Genomic DNA, 6,364 nt, shown 5'->3' with positions numbered 1-6,364 from the left:
GGGATGTGCTGACTGACCCCCTTTGTTGAAGTTGTACTGGAGCTAGAGGTGTGGCTGACTCCAGTTGGTCTTGGCTGTCTGTCCCATAGGCTGATTTTAATTAGAGTAAATATAAAGCTGTAGCCTGCTCTCATTGTATTTATTGGAAGCCATTTGGCACCAGGAGAAGTATAGAGTGGGCTCAGCATGCATGTTGGTACCTGCATCTCTGGATTTAATGGAGGCCGTTATGGCACTTCACGTTATGACCCAGCAATCATGTGGAACCTTCACTCCCTAAATGTTATGGTGGCCATTATGGCACATAACAGGTAGTATTTAGTGTTAGGTTCCCGTCTTATAGAGGTCGCCTTGACGTTATGCAGACGGGCCGAAATAATTTTGGACAAAATGTATTTGCCAAGAATCTCAAATATCCAAAATAAACATAGCATTAGCACCATAATGTTTTCTATAATTATGGCATTATTGTACTTTATCTGTGTTTGCAGAGTGCAAGTGCATTGTCTTTTTTCCTTTGATATCTCCCTGGGGTCGTAATGGACCATTCCGACATCCCCTTTGATAGTATATGGACTAGACTGTGGGGGACGGTTTCGGAGCTGCTTAGCTAATAGGGAATGAGGCATAATACCGTTGCCGGGTAAATAACTTTAGTTTATCAATTTTACCTAAGGCAATCTTATGTAGTTGGCCATGGGTATCAACTATACTTTTAAGAGTACGGCATGTGGGATGAACGCTCATCATCCCCTCTAAGCGCCGTAAGCGTGATCTCAGAGACTGAGCAGTGGCTGCCGAATCCCTCTTTAGCCTGGTGCCCAGGGCTATGCAATGGCCCTGTATTACAGCTTTATGCACTTCCCAGAGGCAGTGGACATCGTTAACCGATCCCCTGTTGAGTTTGAAATAGGATTTTAGGTGGGTATGCAGTTCATCCCGGAGTAACGGTCGTTTAAGGAGGGTATCATTATTTTGTCTAAAGGGGTAGTAATATCTGCCCTATATCCTGATCTTAAGGCTAAAGTGTTGGAGGCCCAAGAGGATGCACCGGACTCTTGTCCTTCAGGGAAATAGTTTGTTCCTTCAGACTTACGTCATAAGGTATTTGCGGTACATCAATGTACTGCCTTGGCTGGACATCCTGGGAGTAGATCCACTGTTGATCTCATCTAGGCGCAGATTTTGGTGGCCGGGGCTGCGTAAATGTGTTGAGGACTGTTTCAGCCTGTTGTACCTGTGCTCATGCTAAGGTGACACATACTCGGCCTTCTGGATCTCTTCTTCCGTTACCCATCCTGTCCAGACCTTGGATGCATTTGTCCATGGACTTTATCATGGATTTACCGAATTCTTCGGGAAAAAACGTGATCCTGGTATAGCATTGCCGGCTCTACCTAATGCCAAAACTCTTGCACAGGTGTTTGTCGATAACATGGCATGGCATTTCCTCTAAAGTGGTGTCTGATCGGGGGACTCAGTTTGTTTCCAGATTCTGGAAAGCATTCTGTATTCGACTGGGGGTACACTTGTCCTTTTCTTCAGCTTTTCATCCTCAGTTGAACGGACAGACGGAGCGCACCAATCAGAATCTGGAGATTTACTTGAGATGTTTTGTTTCGGAGCTTGTCATTAGCTGAGTTTGCCATTAATAACCGTAGACAGGAGTCCACTGATAAGTCGCAGTTTTTTGGGGCATATGGATTCCATCCGCAGTTTGGCACATTTTCTAGTTCTAAAACTTCTGGTATTCCTGAGGAGGAACTATTTTCCTCTTCATTGTCTTCGATTTGGCGGAAAATTAAAAATAACCTGAAAAAGATGGCCAACAGGTATAAGCGTGTGGCTGAGAGGAGACGTATAAATGGTCTGGACCTGAGAGTGGGTGATTCTGTGTGGCTGTCCACAAGAAACATTAAGCATAAGGTACCTTCTTGGAAGTTGGGCTCAAGATTTATTGGTCCATATAAGATCATTGCCATTGTTAACCCTGTAGCTTTCCGTTTTGAACTTCCTCAGGCTTTGAAATTTCATAACGTATTTCATAAGTCGTTGTTGAAGAAATGTGTCGAACCTGTTGAGCTGTCCTCCTTTACTAATGACCTACAGTAATTAATTGATGGTGGAACAAACAAATATATATGCAGAGCAATTTTGGACCCCTACTGACACGAATTAAATGCAAAAATTTTGGGGACTTCTCCTAAGCATGGGCATTATAAAAAAACAACAATACGCTCATATTGGAACAAAGATATTCTTTATCACACCCCTCTTTACTTTCTTGCCATGCCCCGGACCCGTTTCGAAGCTATTCAAAGATTTCTACACTTCAACAATGATCCCAAGCGATCCCAGTTATGACAGACTCTTTAAAATTAGGCCAGTGATTACCCACTACAATTCTAAATTTGGTCAAGTATATACCCCCCAAAAATGCCTCTCAGGGAATGAATCATTGGTCCACTTCAAAGGGCGATTACATTTCCGCCAGTACTTGCCCAATAAAAGGGCTAGGTATGGCGCGAAGTTGTATAAGGCCTGTAAAAGTGTATCCGTTGGGTATACGTTGCGCTTTCGTATTATGAGGAAAAATATATTTTAAAATTGAGCCACCCGATTGTCTCCCGGTTCTGGGGGACAAGTGGGAAGATAGTATGGAATTTAGTCCACCGCGTTCGACCATAGATGCCATCTATATTTTGACAACTTTTACAATAGTGTCCCTCTCCTGAAGTGCCTTGCTGCCAGAGGCATAGGCACATGTGCCACAATTAGACAAAATAAAAAAGGGCTCCCTAAATCCTTTATAGATCAGACAGTGCATCGCGGGGAAAGCAGGGCTGTTTGCTCAGAAAATGTGATGTTGCTAAAATACAAGGACAAACAGGATGTTCTTGTGTTAACTACCATCAATGCAAATCAGTCCATCACAGTCTGAGGAACCACAGAGCAGAACACCAACCCTGTGTGTATCCAGGATTACAACCAGTTCATGGGTGGAGTGGATCTTTCAGACCAGGTACTAAAGCCATACAATCCCTTAAGAAAATATAAGGTGTGGTACAAAAAATTAGCTGTGTACCTAACCCACGTGTCACTATATAATGCCTTTGTCATCCATAGAACAGCTGGTCATGGGGGGACCTTCTTGGAACTTCAGGAAAAAAAAATGTATTTTTGGTGTTCAGGAAGGAGAGGGCGCTATTTCAGTCAGCAGTGCTTCTGGCGTCTCAAGAATAATACATGGGCAGTATTTCCCTGGAGTACTTCCCCCACAGAAAAAAAAAAGGCGACCCCAAAAAAGGTGTTGAGTTTGTTCATTTAAAGCAGGGGTGCACAACCTGCAGCCGGGGGCCACATGCGGCCCTTGATACCATTCTGTGCAGCCCCCAACCATCTGGTAACAGACATGTATGCCTATGTCTTGTGGCTGCTCACATTTTATTTTTCATGTATTTCTCCCATTAGATGGGAGTCTTGGAAATGTAACCAGACATTTATGTTATATAATGTGTGTTCAATATGCCATTAGTACAATATTTAAGTTGTTAATACACCTTTAAATTTTAATTTCGGCCCTCGTCATTGGTTCAGTCTGGCAACGTGGCCCCGAACCAGGAAACGTTGTGCACCCCTGACTTAAAGGGATTAGGAAAGACACCACTCACTACTGTCAGACCTGCTCCTCTAAACCGGGCCTCTGCATTGGAGAGTGCTTTCAAGTTTATCACAGCTCCACTGATATCCATTAAGTTAATTTAATTAATTTCTCCATGGAAAGACATTTTCAGTTTAGCATTCTTCCATTTAGCAATCCAATAATGGCCCCCCCCCCCCACAAAAAAAAATCTAAATTCCCATTATACCCTTAGATGAATACATTGAAGAGTGTCATTTTATTGAATGGGGCATTTCTTCAATTTCTTTTTATGTTCTGGCACCCCTAGAGCCTCATTTTTGCGTTTTTCACACCTCAGGGTGTCTTCAAATGCGACATGGTGCCTCAAAATTATTCCAGAAAAATTTGCCCTCCAAAAGCCACAGTGTTCCTCCCATTCTGAGCCCTGCTGTGCGCCCATACAAGCACAAGCGCATATGGGGTGCATTTTCTCCTTTAACACCTTGTGAAAAAAAATATTGGGGTCTGCTAATTTTTCTTTTTCACAAATGTGTGCTTTGAAATCCTTTAACAAGTGTTTCTGCCTTCTGTGAGACACCTGTTTGCTGAAAAGTACCCTTTCTACCGCTTAAAATGTTCGTACGGGGGTGCTTGGGGTGTTTAAATTTCTGGGGACCTCAGGAATCGTTTAAATGCGACATGGCACCTAAAATTAATGTCTGCCAATTCAGGTCAGCAAAATCCATATTTTACAGTTTGAATCTAGAGCCCTGCTGTGCGCCCATACATCATTTTTTGAGCACATATGGGGTTTTGACGGATTCGGGGGGAAATGGAGAACATAATTTGGGGTGTTACTTTTTGTGAAAGTAAAAAATGTGGGTGCAAAGCAACTTTTTCTGGGAAAAATTATTATTTTTCCTTTTTACAGCCAAGTGTTTCCTAATTCTGTGAAATGCCTGATAGGTCAAAGTGCTCACCACACACCTTGAAATATTCCTTGAGGGGTGTAGTTTCCGGAATGGGGTCACTTTTTTGGGGTTTCCACTGTAATACCACCTCAGGGTGTCTTCATATGCGACATAGCTCCCAATTACCATTCCATCTAAATCTGCTCTCCAAAAGCCATATGGTGCCCCTTCCACTCTGAAGCCTGCTGTGCGCCCATACATCTTTTTATGAGCACATATGGGGTGTTTCCGTATCCGGGGGAAATGGGGAACAAAATGTGGAGTGCATTTTGTCCTGTTACCCCTTGTGAAAGTGAAAAATGTGGGTGTAAACAGCTTTTTATTTTTTGTGAAAAAAAATTCTATTTTTCATTTTCATTGCCAAGTGTTACCTAATTCTATGAAACACCTTTGAGGTTAAAATGCTCATTACACAACTTGAAATATTCCTTGAGGGGTGTAGTTTCCGGAATGGGGTCACTTTTTGGGGATTTCCACTGTAAGGCCACCTCAGGGTGTCTTCATATGCAACATAGCTCCTAATTACCATTCCAGCTAAATCCGCTCTCCAAAAGCCATATGGTGCTCCTTCCACTCTGAAGCCTGCTGTGCGCCCATACATCAGTTTCTGAGCACACATGGGGTGTTTCTGTAAACTCCAGATTTAGGGTAATAGATTTTGAGTTATGTTTGGCTGTTAACTCTTGATGTGTTGCAGAAAAAATAGATTAAAATTTAATATCTGCTAAAAAAAGAGAAATTTTGAAATTTCATTCCCATTTTCCTTTAATTCTTGTGGAGCACCTAAAGGGTTAACAACGTTTATAAAATCAGTTTTGAATAGCTTGAGGGGTGTAGTTTCTAAAATGGGGTGATTTATGGGTGGTTTCTAATATGTGAGCCCCAGAAAGTGACTTCATATCTGAACTGGTCCTGAAAAAGATGGGTTTTGGAAATTGTTTAAAAAAATTTAAAATTTGCTTCTAAATTTCTATGCCTTCTAACGTCCCCAAAAAATAAAATGTCATTTTCAAAATTATCCAATCATGAAGTAGACATATGGTTAATGTAAAGTAATAACTATTTTTGGAGGTATTACTATCTATTATGAAAGTAGAGAAATTGAAATTTGGAAATTAGCACATTTTTCCAAATTTTGGTAAATTTTGTATTTTTTTATAAATAAAAATGAAATATTTTGACTCAATTTTGCAACTGTCATGAAGTACAATATGTGACGAGAAAACTATCTCAGAATGGCCTGGATAAGTAAAAGTGTTTTAAAGTTATTACCACATAAAGTGACACATGTCAGATTTGTAAAATTGGGCTCTGTCCTGAAGGTGAAAAATGCCTGTGTCCTGAAGGGGTTAACAAGTAAAATGCTCTATTGGGTTCAGATCAGGTGACTGACTTGGCCATTCAAGAATATTCCACATCTTTAATAAACTCCTGGGTTGCTTTGGCTTTATGTTTTGGGTCATTGTCCATCTGTATTATGGAACGCCCACCAATCAGTTTGGCTGCATTTGAGCACACAGTATGTCTCCGAAAACCCCAGAATTCATCCAGCTGCTTCTTTCCTGTGTCACATCATCAATAAACACTAGGGACCCAGTGCCACTGGCAGCCATGCATGCCCAAGCCATCACACTGCCTCCGCCGTGTTTTACAGATGATGTGGTATGCTTTGGATCATGAGCTGTACCGTGCCTTCATCATACTTTTTTCTTTCCATCATTCTGGTAGAGGTTGATCTTGGTTTCATCTGTCCAAAGAAGCTTCTTCCAGA

This window comes from Bufo gargarizans, chromosome 4 (assembly GCF_014858855.1).
Source record: "Bufo gargarizans isolate SCDJY-AF-19 chromosome 4, ASM1485885v1, whole genome shotgun sequence".
Classification (NCBI taxonomy): domain Eukaryota; kingdom Metazoa; phylum Chordata; class Amphibia; order Anura; family Bufonidae; genus Bufo; species Bufo gargarizans.
This window is presented reverse-complemented; position numbering follows the sequence as displayed.